The following is a 21,688-nucleotide window of genomic DNA, read 5'->3' on the forward strand; positions in this document are numbered from 1 at the left end:
AAGGACCTTAAAGCTCATCCAGCTCCAACCCCTGCCACAGGCAGGGACACCTTCCACTAGAGCAGGTTGCTCCAAGCCCCTGTGTCCAACCTGGCCTTGAACACTGCCAGGGATGGAGCAACCACAACTCCCTTGGGCAACCTGTGCCAGCGCCTCAGCACCCTCATAGTAAAGAACTTCTTCCTTATATCCTTGATCAACCCTGTTTAAGTTTGAACCCATTACCCCTTATCCTATTACTATAGTCCCTGATGAAGGGATAATACACAGTAATACACAGCTTTACCTGTTGCTAGGAGTGGAGGCGACTATCACCTTAAATATGTTCATTTTGCTTTAGTAGAATCCCTTCAATGCTGAATATTAAAATCATTACAAAGAATTCTCTTAATAGAGATTTTTCTGGGCAGAGTCCAAGGGTTCATTCAATCGGTGCTTCCTCAGTTTTGGTTTTAGGCACCACTGCCAGCTCTTTTGTGTAGCCTTGCAACTTCAAAGGCAAGGAAAGAGGGAGGTGGGCATGAAAACATTCAGGGAAGTTAATTTACCTGTGTGAGTATCTCAATGAGTATGAGATGAGAAACGTAATGTGAGCCGGCAGTGTGCACTTGCAGCCCAGAAAGCCAACTGTATCCTGGGCTACATCAAAAGGAGCGTGACCAGCAGGGCGAAGGAGGTGATCCTGCCCCTCTGCTCTGCTCTTGTGAGACCTCACCTGGAGCACTGTGTGCAGTTCTGGTGTCCTCAACATAAAAAGGACATGGAGCTGTTGGAACAAGTCCAGAGGAGGCCATGAGGATGATCAGGGGACTGGAGCACCTCCCGTATGAAGACAGGCTGAGGAAGTTGGGGCTGTTCAGCCTGGAGAAGAGAAGGCTGCATGGAGACCTCATAGCAGCCTGCCAGTATTTGAAGGGGAGCTATAGGGATGCTGTGGGGGGACTCTTCATTAGGGACTGTAGTGACAGGACAAGGGGTAATGGGTTAAAACTTAAACAGGGAAGTTTAGGTTGGATATAAGGAGGAAATTCTTTCCTGTTAGGGTGGTGAGGCACTGGAATGGGTTGCCCAGGGAGGTTGTGAATGCTCCATCCCTGGCAGTGCTCAAGGCCAGGTTGGACAGAGCCTTGGGTGAGATGGTTTAGCGTGAGGTGTCCCTGCCCATGGCAGGGAGTTGGAACTGGATGATCTTAAGGTCCTTTCCAACCCTAACTCTTCTATGATTCTACGATTTTATGAAGTGATGTTCATGGGCTGGATAATCTTGAGGAGAGCATGTCTTTTGCCCTTGAAGAAAAAGTGCTCTGTGGGTCTGAGAAGCATGAGAATGTCATATGTGAGATGATGATGAAACACGCTTGTTCAGTAAAACATGCATATATATTACTGTGTGATCAAGTTGAGAAAAACAAACCTGTAAATGAATATTCAAAACACAGCTTAGTTCTTGATTAAATAGAGAATTACCTTGGCAAAGCTGCATGAGAGCCTGTGTTTTTTTTGTCCTCCACAATGTTAGCTGTTTCTGGGATGAAAATGCTCGGGAAATGCTGATATTGACAAAGAAACCAGCTCATAAACAATTCAGCTTCAGTTCATCCCAGCTGAGCCTGGGAAAACAAAACTGGGTTGAAAAAAGTACACTGGCAAGGTTTTAATTAGGATTTTAATAATGAAGCTCGAACAAGCCTCTCACTACCAGTACATCAACTGCCCCCCTCATGCTGTTTTCCCAGCACCATGATGGAGGGGTGCTGGGAATGCAGTGTGAGAGCAAATGAGAGAGCATGGTGATGAGTGTGCCTTCAGTCAGCACTGCAAGTGCTTGACATTTAGGGAGAACAAGAGGATCACTCACTTTGCTGTCTTTATCTGGGAGCAGGTGATCAGCTTCCGACAATCAGTTTGTCATCTTAAGGTCTTTGTGGCTAGGACCGTGTTTGTTTTGCACTCTCAGAAGTGCCATTCAGTCTCATGGCAGAGTTAATAACACTGTGTGATTCCAACTGAGCACAGATTGCTCCTGGAATGTGCCGTGGTTATCTGGAAATAGACTGGTACTCAGGTTCCAGTATGCAGATGCCAGAGAGTTTCATTCTACCCATCTGCCTAGGCAACGAGTTATGTCAGTCCAGCTCTAGGAACCACAGCCAAGCTGGATCGTGGTTGAAGTCCTGCTTTATCCACCTCCACAGCAAATTGGGAAAGACATTAGTAGAAACACCAAGAGAAAATAATAGGAGAAGAAAGGGAGGAGTCTACAGGCAAAGGAAGTGGGAGGAAAGGTGGGGAGGCCAGGGGAAGGAAGCCACAGGGAAACGGTGAACTTGAGAACTAAGATGTGAAGCACAGACAGGAAAGGGTTGATAGGCAATGGGTTAGCTGTATGGAGTGAAATTCAATTCTCTCGACATCCATACGGTTACAACAGGGAGGAACCTGCCCCAATTTGTTCACAGCTTCCCCACATTGTGGTTTCTGCTTCTGAAAACCTAAACCCATCAGAAGTATAACAGAGAGACTATTTGGATTATGATGTATGTGGTGTAATATTCGAGGGACAAACCCGGCAGACAGTGGGAGGGCTGCAGCTCCAGGCACTTCTGAAACAGCAGAAAGTGGCATTAGTGTTTTGGGCTAAACCATGGCACTATTTCCTTGTTCTCATTTCAATTCAGCGATTTATTTATCAGCAAACAAGTAAACCAGCCCTCTTGCAAGGTTACTATCATTAAATAGGCTTTATCCAAGGTTGCTCTTATGCTGTAGGTTCACGGAGGATGTACTATATCCTTTGCACATAACAAAGAACCTAAACCCCAGCTTTAAATGCAAAACTCAATTCAGTGCTGGCTGGGATTCACAAAGCAGCTCCTTCACCACAGTGAAAGCACTATAAACTCGGGAAGCTAATTTTCAATGGTGGCCCCTTAAATTGCACAGTTGAGCATGTAAGAGCACTATTGTGTCTACGCGAGCATGTGGAGGATCTGAAAGCTGGGGTCACATATAGTTGACTTTTGTTCATTTACAAAACAGCTCCACAGCATCAGGATGGAAAACAGAAAACAAGTCCTGGGATACACTGCCCCGTGCTTTTTTTCCCCCAAATATCCCAATAATGACGTCACTGGAAGGAGGGGGAGGGGGGCAGTTGGTGGAAAAATGCCAAGAGTGTCCCTGATGAGGAAGGGATTTTGTCTATAGAGCCTGGAGCTGTTTCAGGCTGTGGTGTTTGGGGCAGGACCGAGCCTACTTGGTTTCCTAGAAACCCTGTGCATGAGATCTGTGCATTAGGCCACCAAACAAGGGCAGGAGCTGGGTGGCCAGGCAGACACACACACGTTTTCACGGCTTAATCACCACGTACAAGGTGAAAGACAAGGGGGAATGGCTTTAAACTGAAAGAGGGGAGATTTGGATTAGGCATTAGGCAGAAGCTCTTCCCTGTGAGGGTGCTGAGGCGCTGGCACAGGGTGCCCAGAGAAGCTGCGGCTACCCCATCCCTGGCAGTGCTCAAGGCCAGGTTGGACACAGGGGCTTGGAGCAACCTGGTCTGGTGGAAGGTGTCCCTGCCAATGGCTTAATGGTCTTAATGTCCTTTTCAATCCAAACTATTCCATGATTCCATGATTCTACAGAGCAAAACTGCCTGGAACGCGGGGTCCTGGAATGGTCCTGTGAGAGCGCAGGGGTAAATATTGGATATAAGGAAGAAATTCTTTCCTGTTAGAGTGGTGAGACACTGGAATCGGTTGCCCAGGGAGGTTGTGAGTGCTCCATCACTGACGGTGTTCAAGGCCAGGTTGGATGAAGCCTTGTGTTGGATGGTTTAGTGAGAGGTGTCCCTGTCCATGGCAGGGGGTTGGAACTAGATGATCTTGAGGTCCTTTCCAACCCTAACTATTCTATGATTCTATGAAATATATGAGACTGCTATGGGGGAGTGCAGAAGGAGGACCGACAGAGCTCAATTTGACAGCGTTGCAAAGCACAAATGCAATCACAGCCTGAAAGAGCCATGATCTGCTGCTCAAGGGGTATGACAGGCCAGCCTCCTGGAAAATAGCACTCGGAGTCCTTTGCAAAGGAATCAAATGAGGAACACGGCTATTACCTTGTGTCAAACTGTGTCTAATAAAGAAATGGAAATCCCCTACTCTGCCACAGAGACCAAGGAGACCAAGGATCATGCTGTGTGACACAAATAAATGAACAGTGAAACAGAAATGGAAAAACACGGGCCCAAACATTACAGGAAAATATCAGGCCTTGAAATGATTGCCTGTCTCAAGCAATAGGCTGTAACAAAACATAGAGTACAAAGGCGATCTGCTTGTGCGATCTAGTTTTTGCTGTTACACAGAAATAGGTTTGGGACCATCACTGTTCAATTCTATGTGTATCTCCCTATTTTTAGATTACATTAGGAAAAGACAGCAAGCCAATGCCAACAAATATCTGTACCTGGGGAGCATTGTGACTGTTCATTACCAGATACATGAGGCATTAGCAGAGATGTTTAAACAGGGACGCTGGTTGTTTTCTCCCTTGCTCTGCATGGTTAGCCTCTTGTTCTAATAAGCTTTCAGGGTCCAGATCTGCATCGCCCATCTCATGGAGCATCAGGAAATAAACAGGACATGCTATCAGCATGAGAATGCATCTACCCAGGACCATTTGCAGGATCTGGCCCTTGCGGGATTGATCTCTCTGTTGTTACATGTGAGCACAGAGTCCAATTTACTAACACCTCACTCCTGGGCTATTGATTGCTACTGAGAGTAAGTGTTACTTCCACACACTTTCCCCTCCTTCAGTTTCTTTCTCTCCAACCCAGCAAAGACTTTTGTGAGCATTAGGACCAGTGAAGTGGGGTTTCCTTAGGGGAGAGTCACGTTGACCCCTCCCTGGTGTGTCGGATGCTCTTGGACTCGGGATCTTGCAGGAGCAGTAAAAGAGATGATCTCTTCTACACAGCTACCTGTTTTGTAGTTATCAAACGTCGTTGAAATCGTTGGCTCAGAAGTTATCGGCACGCACAGGGAGCACAACTTTACAAGCCATTTTTCCTTAGGAAACCAGGCTTAGGCGGGTTGGGTTTCCCTGTGGTACAAACACGGGCTCTCCATTTGGTTCGGTAGGCTTCCTTTGACAGCCTTTCCAATCCTGCAGTGTCATCCTTTGTTTGAAGCGGCTCTGACACATCTTCCAACGCGTTTAGGCAGCTCTCACTAATACCGGCCAACAAGCGACCTTCCCTCTCTTTCTTTTGCACTCCCAGTGCATCCAAAGCGCATCAGGAGTTACTGGAGCACCCTAGAACGGGGGGGCACCGTGCTCACGACTCACCCCCGAGCGGAAGGGTCCCAGTGGCAGCCCTTGGGCCACCCCTTTGGGCTGCCGCTCCCCTGCGCCCCTGAAAGGAGAGAGGGCCGAGCTGGGGGGGGTCTCTTGGGAAGTTTCCTGCCGGGGGAGGGCCGGGCCGGGCCGGGCTGGGCGGAGAAGGGGCACGGCCATGGGGCGGAGCCGGCTGCGCTGCGCTCCGGCGCTCCGCGGCTGCCGGGCACGGGGCGCGCACGGCAGTGGGAGCCCAGCGCCGCCGGGAGCCGCCCGCCGACAGCTCCGTGTGTCCCCCGCGGGGGAGCCGCCGGCAGGTAACGGGGCCGGGTTCGCGTTGGGGCGGGTTGGGGTTCGCTTCGGGGTGCCCCCAGCAGCCGCTCCTCCGCCAAGCCCTGCCGAGGCTCCGGCCCCCTGCCCGGGGCACCAGCACTGGGACGCCGCCGGTTGGGGCTCGCGCGGAAGGGGCTCGGCTCCCTCCGCTGCCGCTTGGGCTCCCAGGGGCACCGGGAGTGCGAGTTGAAACGGGAGCCCCGAGCAGCCGAGCGAGCCCCGCCGGTAGCACCTCTCGGGGCCCGGCAGGCTCTCCCCGTCGGTACCGGCAGTGTCTCGGGGGGTCTCGGAGCATTCTATACCCTTAGCACACCTTTAGTAGTCTGTATTTATCCCCACCACGCTTCCTCCGGGAGCCTTCCTAAAGGCAAGCGGAGGAGGCGTCGGTGCCTGCGGGCTGTGCCCGGGGCGCTCTGCCGCCCGTTCGCAGCGTTGTGGGGCGTTCTACCCGCTGAAGTTTGGATGGGGGGTGCGCGAGTTTCCCGTGTTTCTGACTCGGGTCCAGCTCGGTAGGAATTTTCTCTTTCAGACTTTGCAGTCCCGCCACCGTGGGTCAGTCCCTGCTTTCTGATAGGGATTTATAGCCGCAGGAACACGTTAGTGAGGTACAACCCTCCCGAGACGTGTGGGTTTTATAGGCTGTGCAGTATGAAGTTTTCCCATAACTTTAGTGTTTAAATGTCGTAGTGAGCAAGGAGACTGCGTTTTCAGATGCGTTATACTTGGGTGGCTTTCTGTGAAGTCTGATAATCATAATTCCCTGTTTCCTTTAGCCCTTCCCTCAGCAGTTAGCAAGCCCAGCCTCTCTGCTGCTTGTGTTTCTGTAACAAGAGGAAATCTGAATGCAACTCCTAGACTCTAGGCACGTATTTCACTCAATAGCCAGTGGCTACCAAAGCTGCTTGGGCAGAACTGTACTGGCAAGGGCTATGTGCCCGGCGGGATGCGCACACACACTGTGAGCCCAGGCTTGCCTGGATTATACCAGTGGGTGAAAAGTGTGTGGAGTTAGTAAAGAGCTGCCCTAATTCAACAGGATGTGTCCAAGTGTTTGATTCTACCAGTGTAACGCTTATTCTGGTATCTAGTGGTTTTGTAAGTTCTGTCTCAGAAGTATACAGAGAACAAATGATAGGGAGGAATAAGCGTGTTCTTTATATTTCTCATAATTTGGGGGGAATCTTTCAAATGTGACCGTGTAGCATAATGGGCAGAAGTGCTTCTGTATCATCTGCTTTCACTGGAAGTATTTGTATAGGATGTTAAACTGATCCGAACGCTTGACCCTCCCTGGAAGGCAGTTAATGTTCCTGTATTTGTTGTGGCCGAGGTACAGCTTTTGTTGGCAGAGGCTGGAATACCACACATCATACTTTGCCATGAATTTAAGTGTAGCGGGGCGAGAAGAAGAAAGGAAGAGTTTGAGATTTTCTGAGCTATTCCAGGCTGCCAGCAAAATCCAGACAGGATTTCTATCGATTATCCCACCCTTTCTGCAGAGCAGGCCTTGTCCACGAATGGCTCAGGTACCCACGTTGTGTGTTTAAGACCGAGGGAGACGCGCTAGTGCAGAGGAATGAAGGGGTAGCGGTGCCTCGGGGAGGGACCGCTGGCGGCAGAGCATCCGTCCGCATCCAGAGGGATGACTGGGAGCGGGGGGATGCTCTAAGCGGGCCGCGGACGAGGGTGGAGGTCTGGGGTGCGCGATGCTGGCCGTTTCCACGAGAGGGCTTTCTTCTCCTCATGCGAGGCTCCGCTTGCCCCGCAGGTGCGGAGCGCAGGGTGAGCTTTGGGGGTGGCTTTGGCTCGCAGAGTGTTTCAGGTTTCCTTTGTAAATCACGGGGAAATCCCTTTATTCCCCTTGGGCTGTGAGGATAAGACATCCTGGGAAGAACACCAGCCTTCCGTTTCCAGGCTTGCTTTACAACTTCGAGCAGATCCCAGCAACTTCATTCCTTCAAACAGAGAAGAGGTTGAGTGTGTTTGAGGAGGGGGTCTGACTGTTTGCATCCTCGCCTTAGCTGATGGCAACGAATGACTCTATCCTGATCTCATTTTTGGCTGCTTTAACGTGTATTATGCTTCTCAGGGTGGGGCGAAAGGGAAACGGGAATCATTGTGTGTGTATGAAAATGCTGATCTGTCCTGAAGTTCTCTGCCAAGTTGTTTAATTCAAACAACTCTATATACACAGCACTGCAGGTCTGTTCTAAAAGGCAGAAACTGTATCTGTAACCAGGAATAATACTGCAGTTCATAAAACATGAGAAGCATCTGTTACTGTGGCTTCAATTTGTTTCTCCCTCCCCAGAATAACCCAGTTGACAGCTCAGACTGTCAGGTTTAATGTCCTGTGTTAAACCTTTGGTCCTGCGTCCCGTGGCTAACTGTGACTCGCAGAATCAATAAACCCAGCTCCTGCTCGCTGCAGCAGCTCAATGGGGGAGCAGGAAGGGCTTCAAACAACCTCCCTGCATGGAGCTGGTCCCCAACATCGGGTGGATAGATGTGGGGTTCTCTAAAACTAGGTCTATGATGTGTACTTTAGCAGAGCCAGCTGGGATCTTGGCTTCTCTCAACACTAGGGCTGAACAAGTGAAGGGGTGGTGTTTTCCCTCCTAGCACCTTTTATCTTGCCTTAATCTATCCCGGGTTGAATACTGTAGGCAGTTGAAGCGGAGCCATCTTCAGCTTTGATGTGTGTTTGTTGGCTTTAGTGTCTCATTCTCTTGCCTTTTTGTTTTTCTTTGCTTTCTAAGTTAGGTTGTTCTTTCCCCAACCCCTCCTCCCCAAACAAAAAGAGCAGAGGAAGCAAACAGTGAATCAAGTGACTTTGTTGTGAACGGCTTTTCTTGCTTTGCCCCTGCCTTCTGTAAGATCCCTTCATAATTAAAATATTATGACTATCCTTATGGTGGCCCTTCGCTTGTGGCAAGGATCCCAATTTGACGTCAATGCAAAAATCCTGGTTTCTGGCAAAAGGGCAGATGACATTTCACCAGCTAGTGCATGCCCAGAGTGGTTTTTTCTAACCACAGTGCTAAGACCATATGGGCAGATAATGAGTTTAAGCTGATAAACAGCTTTAGAGATTTGCCCAAATAAAGCACTTTCTTCCTAGAAAACACGTTTTCCTTTAAAATAAATAATGCAGTTCCTGTGTTTTTATTTAATTATCTCGAGTCCTGTCTGTTCTCACCAGGCTGCAGGAAAACAGACACAACTGCTCTGGGAGCAGAAGCTACTGGATTGATGGGGCTGTGGGACTTGCAGGAGGAAGGGCTAGAAAAGAGAAGTTTGGATGCTACAAAACTGAGGCTTAAGCTATCTAACTAAGCAGATGGTGGTCTGAGAGTTCTGTGAGGTAGTGCGTAGTTCTTGACATCTTGCAGATGACTCATCGCATGAGGTGATAGTAGGTCCACGGTCTGTTTGGGAGCTATAATTAAAACAGATGAATATCTCTGCTCCTTGCTAATCCTGTGAGGCTGCTGAAGCACCTCCTTGTTTGGGCTTATTGCTGTAAAATAACCCCTACTTTTGCTTTTTCAAGGGTGTTTGGCTGGTGTTAGTCTGATTTTGTTTGTTTTACTGAAACTACCACCAATAAAATGTGAGGGAAAGATTTTTGGATCCACTTTTCTTGTGTTTCGAGGGGGGGGGAAATGCAATAGTACAGTGAGGGTTGGGAATGAACAGGCTGTGGGAAGCGGTGGCCTTTAGTTTTCGTTCCTTCCAACTCTAACCATTCTGTGACTTTAAAATAGTAACTCAAAACCAAGTAGTGTATTCACATGAGAGCGCAAAGCCTGTGTATTTCTCCCCCAAGATGCATAAGAATGAGATGTTTGGATCTGAAATTGCTCCTTCTCTTTTAAGCTATTTCTTAGAAATTCCCTTTTCCAACTTTTTTATTCTTTTTTTATTTTTTTTCCCCTTGGGAATGGTTGTTAATCTTCATTGGAAGTAGCAAATGAAGGAAGAAAAAGACTGTACAGAAAAATCAGTCCACACTCTCCATTCTTTCTCATGACGCTTATTCCTTGTAACACTGCCTTAAGTGTTTCTGTTGTCTGTTCCCTCCCTTCCCACCACTTCTCAGCACTGGGAATGCTACTGGACTTTAATTGTGTTTCATATGAGGATATGTTCCAGATGTCCGGAGCTTTGCTTTGTGATGGTCACAGCTATCTCATTTGTAATCTATATGACAGCCAAGCTGCATGTGGTCTTACCATCGCCGGTGACTGCACAGTTCACTGTTCCTCTTGTGTCCATTCCTTCCCCTACAACAGCACTTTTTATTGTCTTTTCATGGCTCTTGTAATCCTGAGTTTCCAGCATGGTGAATGAGTTATCCCATCCCATAGTTTCACAGGATTCCTGTGAATTCAGTGCCCACCAAATAGTTGATGGGACTTCTATTTTCCCCTCCACCCCAACCTCTTGCCTTGGAGCACTTAGCAGCTGCTTTGCTGTGTATCATTCCTGCATTGGTAGAGATCTGTTATGGGCTAATCTGGTATAAATTGTGTGAGACTGAAACAAGCAGCTATAGGAAGCCGGTGCAGGGATTTTCCTGCTGTTCACCACACCGGCTGCTCAACCAGTTTGTCAGCATGTTTGTGTTTATTTGTGCACAGATAAGATTTAAAGAAGCAGACTATAGAGATGTTTTATGAATTGACCCCAAATGGGATTTGCTTCTGCACCTCTGCCACTCTCTGCTCTCTAGCAATGGGCTTGAAGGATTTCCATTGGCCCAAAGTTTCTAATCAGCAGCGTGTACTCTTGACACAAGAAGCTTTGGATGACCACATGCCTAATGTGAATGCTTCACGTTCAGTGGGCTAATATACGGTGGATATTACATGACTACTGAGAGCCTTCATGTAGTGTTACTTTACCTTCACCAAATTCAGCTCACAGAAAACCATAGCCATTGTCCTTTGAGATGATGCAAGTGGGGTTTTTGACTGTCAAAGGTTTTTAGGCTCTTGTTTCTGCACAAGGTCTATGTAGTCCCTCCAACAAAGATTCCAATGATTGGTAGGTCTCGGAGGGTTCTTGTCCTTTAAGGCTTTTTTTGGTATTGGGATGTTCCCTAGGCTATGTATTTACTATATAAACCTGGTCTAGAACAGAATGAATTGAAAAGCCGCTGTAGAAGAGTCAATTCTTACCCAAATGGAGTTCAGATTCTTTTAGACGAGCGTATCACTTCAGGAAAATCAGATGATGTTTCTGATGAAATAAACAGTGCTGAAACCGAATCTCATCCATGTGCTTGGTATTGCTTGGTTCTGTGGTCATGCATGATTTTTGTGAATTAGGGCTTAGGTCTGAGTTTGCTCAGCTCAGCGGTTGATTGACTGTGTTTAGTTCATCTTAAAGGCCTTTTCCAACCTTGTTGATTCTGTGATGTCTGTTCCTGCCCTTCTGTCTGCCTCATTTAGTTGACACACAGCCATGTTAAAGAGGGGCTTTTTTGGGGAATCTGAGTGTGGTCTGGAGTCTGCCCGAGTTTGTCTGCTGGAAGCAGTAAAACCGGTGTCCTCTTTACTCCTGATGTTAGTGTCAGGACAAAAGCTTACAACAAGATGTGGGGAGGTGGAATCGGACCAAGCTGCTAATGTGGCAAGTCATGTAGTATAGCAGAGATAATAATAGCTTTTATGTTTTTTTCAGCCTTCTCACTTGAGTCATAAACAGCTTTAAGTACATTTTATGCCATCCCAGATGTCTGGAAAGCCAACAAGACAGATGAGCGGGACGGAGTATGGGACCATATGGTGACTTCTTGTCTGTGGGTCAGTGGCACAGCCTGGCAGGGGCTCAGGAGCTTAAAGGCCCTGGCTGCAGCTCAGGTTGTATATATTGTGCATGATTACAGTACTGTTGCTGCAGCTCTGTGCTTCTCATAAGGCTCAGCAATGAAATCGTAATGCCAGCAGCTTTTCTACATGGCCCAATGCCCAGTTGGAAGAAGGGTGATTTTGGTCATGTTGCTAGACATACGTATTTATGGCCCCATTTCATCTGTTTCATTTAATCTGTTGGGGTATTTTTAACGTTATTATGGAAACAGTTACTATATTTACTCCTTATGAAAAGCTCCGTGTATGACAGTCAATGAGGAGGGAGTTTTAGAGTAATAAGGATAGCACTGAATTATGGTGCCTACAATTCTTCAGCAAAAATAGTCCAACCGAACTGACTGGCAGTTTGCCTGTTCTTGAGACATGGACCTCGCAGGGCACTGAACTGGAACAGGCTATGCTGGGAAAGCAATGTCAGGGTTTGTTCTTGGCTCACTTGATGGCACATCTCATTTCCTTGGGGAGCAAAGAGAACCAGATCTTCTTGTACAGGGAGAGTTTATGCCTATACTGGGCTGGTTTCTCAAACCTGCTGAGAACGTGTTTCTCATAGCAGTCTCTGGGACCTGTGGGTGCCTTTCATATGAACTTCTCAGACCCTGTCGGCAGGGTAAATGGGATAGCGGTGTGGATTTTTGAGTGGCAGTCAGTTGGTGATAACTTATTTCTGTAATCAGTTGAAAACAGGATGCTTTTTGATGTCAGTCTTGCTGATAACAGTTGTAGGGGGTTGAAAGTGATGACAATATGGTGGGTCCACAAGGAGCATGTATGAGAAATAACTGAGAATAAAGGATTGAGTGCCTCAAAGTGTTCTTAAGAGGGGTGGGCTTCGGATCTGATGCACTTCTGAACTGCTGACTGCCCTTTGTTCCTGTTGATGTCCGAGGGGATGGAGCTGCTTAGAATGAGCTGCTTTTCTGTTGATCAACAAAGCTTTTGCTTCCAGTGGGAATGTGGCTGAAGCACAGACACTTAACAGGGATCCTCTAGAGTTACACCGAGCTGGTTTTCAGAATAAGAGACAGGGAAAGCTGAGAGCTAGTTCTGGAAACGCTGGAGGCACAGCACTGAAAACACCAATACCTCTTTTTGACCCACGTTTTGCTTTGGCAGCCTGAGTGCTGCCAATGTAATACATTGCTGATGTGATGAACGGCTCTGGGTTCACAGTCTTGAAACCAGACCTTCCAAAGTGATAAGGATTTTGGCTTGCAGTGATGCTTTGCCAGTTAAAAGCTGTTCCTCTTCTTTAAAATGTTAAGAGAAACATCAGTCAGGAACAACAGTGTGATGAGATTAAGAACAGGGCATCCCAGAGCCTGGATGGATTAAGAGGGGGGTTTTGTTTTGTCGTTTTCTCCTTCTTGTTCTCCTCACAGTGCTGAAAGGAGCAGAAGGTTTCGTGCTTTGCATTTTATGTGTTCATACTTTGATACTGCAGCAGGGAGGGCTTGGCAGGAGAAGACACAGAGCTTAGTTGAAAAACATTCATTTTCTTTGTTGGTGCTGCTGCAGATAGTTCCAAGTTTCAGTTAGCAGTGGGTTTCTTGTAGCAGTTCTCTAAGGTGATGCTCTTTGGGAACAGCTTTGAAGCTCTGCACTAGCCTTGGGGTGCTGAGGGCATTGGGAGTGCGGTTTACTCTCACTCCCCAGTCTTATCACTGATTTCGCTGCTCAGAACTGAAGTGTGCAAATGCATCTTCACTAACATCAGCCTGCTGCGGAGCTGCTTTGGCTCCGGGAAAGTTGCACTGCTTTTGTGAGCATCTGTTTCACCAGCTGTGAGAACGCAGGCGGTACCCTCAGCATGTGGGTATGACGAACGTTCTTGTTAGCTAATCTTGGTGAAGTGCATTGGAACTGCGAAGCATCACGGGTGGTTGTTTGAAAGTGTGAAGGTGTAAAATGATGTAAGCCACAAGCACCTTTGTTAGGGAAGAAAAGTACCAACTGGGGCAACAAGGCAAAGGGTTTATGGGGAAGAAGAGGAATTTGCCCATGGGGAACCTTAGTGAGAATTATGCCTCATTCTAACCTTTTATATAAAGTCTAAATGGATTCAGTTGTACCTCTGTAAAGCTTCTGTCCAGGGCTGGGTGTTGCCCTCGTACCATAGGGTGATGCAGATGCGTTTCCTTTTGTTGTTTTCCTAGTGCCCCCCTCCACACATTTGCTTTTTATGATCAAAGCTCCATCCTTTAAACATATGCCAATTCCTCGTTATAATGCTCAGAAGATCCCCTATGGGGAACAGCTCTGATTAGACACTAAGGAATTCCATAATTCTCTTCATACTCCTTACTTTTAGGAACATCTTGTTGATAAAAAGTGTGGCTTTTTTCCCCTTGCTGTTACTACTTCTTCTTTGGCTCCCCTCCTTCCCAGACGCTACACTTGTTCTTTATGCTCTCCCATTGTCTTGTCTTTTACAAACTTGGTTCCTTGGTTCTTGCTTTCACTTTATTCTTTCATCTCCTGCAGCACTCAATGAATGCTTAAAAACTAATAAATATTAATAATAGGGCTCTTTGAACCAGCAGGTACTTTGCTGCCTAAACTCACCTTTCCCTGCTGCTTATCCCCTATTAAAAGTTGCTATAATCTGCAGATCGGAGCAGTAATAACTTGTGCGGCAGCGGCTGGGTTTGTGACAAGCGTAGGATTATAGCTCCAGGTGGGGAAGTGGCAGCAGGAGCAGAGATCCTCAAAGGCACAAAGATGTTGTTTCAATTGAAACATTCTTAGCAATAAAGGAAGAGAAGCCAAAAAAAATTGGTGTGGGAGTAGAGCTATTTATCTAAATAGCTCTTCTTACACAGGTTTCCATGGAGTGTCAGTGACCTATATAGGCTAATCCTGTACAGCACATGAAATCCTGTGTTTAGAAGGGGAAAAGCATTCTTTCTGGAGAACACTGTTTAAGCAGGCTGTACTTTTGGAGATGCTTTCAAACCAATTCATAGCTTAAATCAGCAAGGCAAACTGAGAGATACATCTGTGATATTATTGTGTATTTCCTTTTAATTCCCTCTGCAGACGGGTTTACCTCTCCTTAGAGCTATAGAAGCAAAAGATGCTGTCTGCCCCAGTATGTAAAGTTGTCCACATAATGTACAGACCAGGCTCCAGAGCTTTTACCACACACATACCTACATGCACATGCTTTTTTGGACATCAGCGGGGTTTTTACTGTCTCAAATCATACAGGCTAAGGAACAAATGAAGTAAATAGGCATGGCGCGTGTGAGGTTTACCAACCGTACCTCCTGCCATCTGCTTAACAATACAAGCTACTGGTTGAGGAGAAGAGAATCCTGAGCTGTCAGGGCAAACTTCAGGAAACTCTGTTTCTTCCAGAGTTGGCTTCCACAAGGAAGTCTTCCACAGTGCTGGCTTGGTCTTACTGAGGGGATGTGAGCTGTTCCTAAGGAGAACCTCTATTGGATGGGTTGCTTCCAGCTTTGCGTCTTGAGCAGAAACCACACTAGCTACTACTTAAGTCTAGGACTGGCTGGGAGTTTTCCAAGGAAACAATTTGCCTGCAGAAAATGCTGATTTATTGAAAGCAGTCCTGCTTTGTGGGAAAGGTTTGGTCTCCACTCAGTTTTCCTTGGGTGAATTTCTTGCGTTTGGGATAGAATTTCTTAGTCAAAACAGAGAGATGTTGGTTAGGAGCCAGGTGGTTTGGGTTTTCCACCTATGCTGTCACAAATCCAAAACGGGGTAAAGAAAGCAGGTTTCCTACATGCCAGCAGTTTTCCTACATGCCAGTAATGCATGTCCTAACTTCAGGACTGCTGTTCTAGAGCACGTGGCTGTTTGCTTGAAGGTTTCCAAGGTGGAATCCAAACCTTCATCTTTATGTGAGATGAAAGACATGTTTGAAGTCTCAAAAAAGGTGGTGGGACGAGAAACCAGGTTCCCATCCAGGTGTCCTCGTGTCTTCCTTTGCGGTTGTCTTTCCTCACTGGTTCGGCAGGTTTGTGTCTCCCTGAATGAGTTCTTCATGGAATAGAGTGAAGAATCTCTGGAGACCTCAGCAAAGTCATCAGAATGTCAGGGGCAGGAGGAGAGAGACCGACCCTGAAGCACTGCTGCTGTGTTTTGGCAGGGTCAAGGCTATACAAGGCTTTATAGCTCCTAAACCCTGGCTTTCTCTGAGGAATACTGTTAGAAAAGCACCTTAAGCAGCCAAGTTCAATATAGCTGAACACTGTTGATATGTTTGTGCTTGGACCATTGTTGTTGGGCAAGGTAGGAAAAATAATGCTTAGGGCAAGAGTGTGGCTTCTTGGAACAGGATGAAATGCACTCCTGCTGGTTTGACTGCTGTGAGCTCAGCAAAGGCAGAGGTATAACACATGGCCTCTTCCAATTTCTTCTTTCACCCTTTTTATAGAGGGGAGAGGAAAGCGATGCTCTCTTTCTTCTTTGTTAATTCTCCTTGGAGAATGAGGGCATAACAAGAAGAAAGCCAGGAGGCAATCTCAGGTAAGTGAGATGTGTGCTTAGCCAGGACATTTGTTCTCTGTGGTTGCTCTCTGTATCATCAAAGACCCTGGATCTGGCTGTTCCAGGGCAGCTCACCCACCTGAATCCCAGTGCGTTGTGAGCTGCTTGGCTGCCAATGGGAGCTTTCGGAGGCTCCCTCTGTTGTAAAAGATGGGATTGCAAAATTGAGGTGCACATTCCAGCTCTGATCATATGAGAACATCACTCTCTTTACTTTGTAAAGTTGTTCTCCCTGCTTTTAAGAAATGAGGAGAGAAAAGGCTGGAGGTTGAAGCTTCGTTGTTGTAAAGGCAATGACAAAACACTTCTCATAAAGGCAAAACATTCCCTTGCTGTGTGTTTGAGGTTTAAATAATGACACTTTCCTGCTTCTAAGAAGCCAAGTGCATCCTCAGATGGTCTCTGCTAACCTGTTTCAAAAAGACTTTTGTACATGTTGTGGTAGATGAGGAGTCTGAGCTTGCCTTTTTGGTTTCACCCCTCTTTCTCCTTCAAGTTGAAGGTGTGATTACAGCACACTGAAGCATGAGGCAGCAGAAGGCCTGAGGTGGTGAAAACCACAACCAGAATCTCCAACACACAGTCAGCTCTGGAAATCATTTTGTGTCAAAGCGCTACTGGATGTGAGATGAGCTCTAACGTGTCTGCTCCCAAGAGATGCAGACCCCAGAAACAGTGTTTGAAAGAAGAATAAAAACACCCTAAGCCTTGCTTTTGTGGGTGTTTTTTGTGATAAAAAGGCAATACTTATTTTCACATATTAGATAATAATAATCTTTTAATATGTTTTCACAAAAAAATTAAGAAAAGAAAACATTTCTCTTGCATTTATCAAGTCTAAGTCTTCTATGTTTGATTGATTGGAATATCAGTAGATTTCTGCCTCTTGCTTCTGGTTACAGTCATTAAAGGAACCTCTAAGATGCTGATTGCTAAGGTTCCTTGGATCCCCAGGAGGATGAAGGTAAGCTGCTGCATTTCTTCAGAGGCTTAGACTGTGCAGTATATGATAGCTGGCATTTGGGAATTATCTGATAACTTTTTAAGGACTAGACTCTGCCCACAAAATTCAGTTTGCATCTTCTAATCAGAGAGTGACCGGATTTCTTTGCATCCATTTCATGTCCATATTCTCCACATTTGTTAAGTATATTTAAATCATTGAGAAAAGCAAGCTATTGATCTGAGACTTCACTCTTTTCTTCTTCTTCTGAATCAGGGATGGAGAACTAGGGACAAAAATCAAGGTAGTGTGGAAATAGTTGCAGTAAGTTGAGAACTTAGATATGTGGATGAGCTGCTCTGCAAGCTCACCCTGTTGAGATAAGGACACACTGCACTAGGATAGTGTTGTAGAGGGTTTGTCATAACCCAGGTCAGGGTTGCACGTCCCAGCTCTTCCATGAGACTGACTTGAAAGTTCTTTTCTGTGGCTGGAGCCGTATTTCTGTGGGCTTCACTGTCACCGTCTAGGATTGGTCATTCAAAGCTTAAGGACTCCAAAAGAAGCCATGGGGTGGATCTGTTTCCCTTATCATAGAATCATAGAATCATAGAATCATAGAATCATAGAATCATAGAATCATAGAATCATAGAATAGTTAGGGTTGGAAAGGACCTCAAGATCATCCAGTTCCAACCCCCCTGCCATGGGCAGGGACACCTCACACTAAACCATCCCACCCAAGGCTTCATCCAACCTGGCCTTGAACACTGCTAGGGATGGAGCGCTCACAACCTCCCTGGGCAACCAATTCCAGTTGATATGCTGAAGGGAAGGGATGCCATCCAGAGGGACCTTGACACGCTTGTGAGGTGGGCTGATGCCAACCTTATGAAGTTCAACCACGACAAGTGCAAGGTCCTACACCTGGGTCGGAGCAATCCCAGGCACAGCTACAGATTGGGTAAAGAAGAGATTCAGAGCGGCCCTGCAGAGAAGGACTTGGGGGTGCTGGTCGATGAGAAAATGAACATGAGCCGGCTTCAGTGTGCGCTCGCAGCCCAGAAAGCCAACCGTATCCTGGGCTGCATCTAAAGGAGCGTGACCAGCAGGTCGAAGGAGGTGATCCTGCCCCTCTACTCTGCTCTTGTGAGACCTCACCTGGAGCATTGTGTGCAGTTCTGGTGTCCTCAACATAAAAAGGACATGGAACTGTTGGAACAAGTCCAGAGGAGGCCACGAGGATGATCAGGGGACTGGAGCACCTCCTGTATGAAGACAGGCTGAGGAAGTTGGGGCTGTTCAGCCTGGAGAAGAGAAGGCTGCGTGGAGACCTCACAGCAGCCTTTCAGTATCTGAAGGGGGGCTATAGGGATGCTGGGGAGGGACTCTTCATCAGGGACTGTAGTGACAGGACAAGGGGTAATGGGTTAAAACTGAAACAGGGGAAGTTTAGATTGGATATAAAGACGAAATTCTTTCCTGTTAGGGTGTAGACTGTCCTTTAACATGAAGCTACAATCTTCAGCTGTAAGCTTTGATTCTTTATGAAGTGCCTTTCATAAAGAAAGTATGGAGTGGGACCAGACATTGATTTTTAAATGGAATATGATTAAATGTAAAAGTGCCTACATTAAATGTAAAAGAGTCCTTGCAGCTTTGTAGGAAACTCTGCATGGACAAGATTTGTCACTTCCTTCCCCTTTCCTGTTCTACCGCCCCTGAGCTTTTTCCCTTGTGAAGAAGCCTGCCTAGTGAAGCAAGGATTTGTGAGGATACACCATTGTTTAGCAAGGAGGTGGTGAAACAGATGCGGTTGCTGAAACTTAATGATAAGGTAATTTTCTCACCCTTCCAATGACTGTAAATGTGTTTGAAAGAGGATTCCCACGGCCAGTAGCGGTTGTTATTGAGTCTATGCACCTAGATATAAATTGGAGATCGACTGGTGGATAATGAAGCAGTGCAGCATGCCTGAGTGAACAGATTAAGCGTGCATCTGAACTGTCCACGTGCTAACCCACCAGAACGAGTCTGTTGCTCACAATTTTCTGTCAGATGTAGCCTTTCTATGTTGTGTCACAGTGATTACTGTTTATTGAGCTCCTGTGTGGTCCACGTTAGCCGAACACCTATCTCACAGCTGCAGACGAATTACATCTCTGTAGCACCTTTTCGAGGCAGAGAATCCTCTTTACCAATTCCCATTTTACTGCTGTACGGGAATTCTAAATGACTTGCTGAAGGTGTTGTGGGAAACTTGCAACAGACTAGAAAATAAGAGATCTTGCTTCTAAGAGACAGACTAAGAGACAGACTTTCTCTTTCTTCCTTCATAGCACCTAGCCAAATATTGCTCCTAGAAATGATACCTTGGGTTTAAATCATGGGGAGGGAATATTTGCTGTATTATAGGAAGAATTTTCCCAGCTAAATAAATGGCTTGCCTTGCTGTTTTCTTGGAGCCAAATGTCCCATATAGCCCAGTGATTCTCTATTAAGGCCTTGTCTTCTTTTGGCTGTGTTAGTTGTGTTCTACCTTATTTAGGTAGAACACCTTTTTCCCTGTAAATGAAGCTCTGTTTGTGGGTTGTTTTGGGGTGGGTTTTGTTTGTTTCATTTTTCTGGGGGAAGGGTTGTTTGCTTGTTTCTCATAGAGAAACAAAGATCTTCTGAACTTTTGGGAGGACTGAAGAAGGGGAATTCTTACCTCAGCCAAAATAATCAATTCTTCATGGTTGGGGTGTGCAACTAGAATGTGGGAGACTACAGGTCACAGCCCTGGGATCTGAACCTCCTCTTCCCACATCACACTCACTGCCACTCTTGCCTCTCCTGAATGCCAACTTTTGACCTGTTAAACTTCCTCAGAACTGCACATGGCTTCATAACAAGCATTTTCCTTTGAACAGACCGGCTTTTTCAGGCCTTTTAACCCCAGGAAAGTGTTTGTGGAGAGGATATAATCAGACCTAATAGTCCTTAACAAGTGTTTGAGTCCTACCATTTGGTGAAGGAGCAATGCAGTCCTGAAGCATTTGCCTGTTCTCACTGCAGTAATACTCCTGATCAAAGCCACCATGAGATGGCTGCTTTCTCCACCCTGAGGCATTCCTGGGTGCTTCCTTGAGAAAGTGAGTTGCTTTGGAGCTGTTAAAAAGGCACATGCTGTATAACACACCCCGACTTCCCAGGTGTGGAGCTGCTGAGTGTTCATGCCAATCGCGCAGCTCAAAATCACAGCTTTGCTCTCGACATTGTAATAGTGTTAAAAAATTCAGCCTTGATCTCGATGAGAGCTCGAGTCCCTGAGCTTGTGTTGAAGCAGGGTCAAGGTTTTTAATTTGCTGGCTCTTCGGGGATGCTGAGAACCTTCAGTGGCAGCTGAAATGAGAGGGGGCTGCTCAGTGTTTTGGAAGGAAAACAGCGTGTGCATGTGTTGAGCTGCGATGTAAAGAAGCCAGGATCTCTAGGGGCGTTGCGGTATCGCAGACGATGCCCCTGTAGTCATTTCTTAATTAAACCCCAGACACTTTACGTGGCTTCTTTTGAACTTCAGGACTCTGCTTTTCCTGAGCATATTTGAGATTTCCAGCCTGGAAACTCCTTGGAGCTTTATGTTAAGGTATTAAGGGGAAGAAAACCAGTTGGTTGCCTCAAGCTGAGGGGGAAATGCTAGACCTGAAGGATTATCTCAGTGCAATGAATTTTAAAGACTTTTTGCTATACATTTTGTGGAAAGCTATCAAAATGCTAATAGTGCTGCTGTCTTTTTAACCCTTTCAACATATGGAACTGTTGGAAGGGAGGTGAGAACATCTTATTCAACTGCAAAGTCGAGTCAGAAATTAAGTTTCAAGCAGCTTTTCATCCGTTAGCCACAACTTCTCCCAGTGATGAGGAAGAATGATGCACCCATCATTTGAACACACCAATTCTGTATGCTCAGTTGAGCATAATTAATGCTCAATCTGCATATGGGGTGTAGGTCTGGTATTCCCTGCATCTAACACCCTACAGGAAAGGCTATAGCAAGGACTGATGGGCTCCCTCCATCTCACCTTCAAAAGAGAGAAGTTGGAACCAGATTGCTGTGGCTGGATGACTTCTACAGCCCCTTTTTGGGGTGACTTGGGGTGCAGAATGGAGGCTTGGTGCTTCCCTACCCCATTTTTGGGATGCACACCCTGCCTGCAGTGTGGTGGCTGCCCCTGTTGTATGAGAGGTCTGTGTGGCTGGTTAAGCCTTCAAGGAGGCAAGCAGGCATCTTCCCCTGAGGATTCTCTCTCTGTCTGTGAGGAACTTCTGTTCCATCTATTCAGTTTGTTGACTGAGGTTTCTGACGTGTTAGGAATGTCTCATTCAGCTCTGTGGAGATTGTGTTAATGTTCTGCTTTGGAGCTAGATAAATACTTGGATAACTGGTGATATAAATAACTGAATTTGTGAGTGTTATTAAACCCATGAGACTCAGTCATTCCTTTAGCTGTCTCCTGACATATCTCAAGGCAATGGGTCTGTCTGTGCTTATCTTTTTAACCAGGTCTAGCCAAGCAATTTCAGGCCCCATGAGAGCCCAAATCACCGAGCTGCAGGGTTATCTTTGCCATGAAGGCTGTGGCTTTCGGGTTTCACTGTTTCAATGTTGGGGTGGTTTAGGGTGGTTTTTTGGCATATT

At 46.5% G+C, this 21,688-nt stretch overlaps 1 protein-coding gene across 2 annotated transcripts in view; it reads left to right on the forward strand.

Annotated features, from left to right (window-relative positions):
* The first annotated feature begins 5,527 nt into the window (after nt 1-5,527).
* The window catches only part of TSPAN18 (tetraspanin 18), a 129,061-nt gene continuing 112,900 nt past the window's right edge, over nt 5,528-21,688 (forward strand). The window contains exon 1 of one of the 2 annotated variants that reach the window (XM_065683362.1): nt 5,528-5,657. The gene's annotated coding sequence lies outside the window, so the exon portion shown is untranslated. The remainder of the gene's footprint in view (nt 5,658-21,688) is intronic. The other variant, XM_065683361.1, reaches the window with a different exon arrangement.

This window comes from Lathamus discolor, chromosome 6, assembly GCF_037157495.1.
Source record: "Lathamus discolor isolate bLatDis1 chromosome 6, bLatDis1.hap1, whole genome shotgun sequence".
Taxonomy (NCBI): domain Eukaryota; kingdom Metazoa; phylum Chordata; class Aves; order Psittaciformes; family Psittacidae; genus Lathamus; species Lathamus discolor.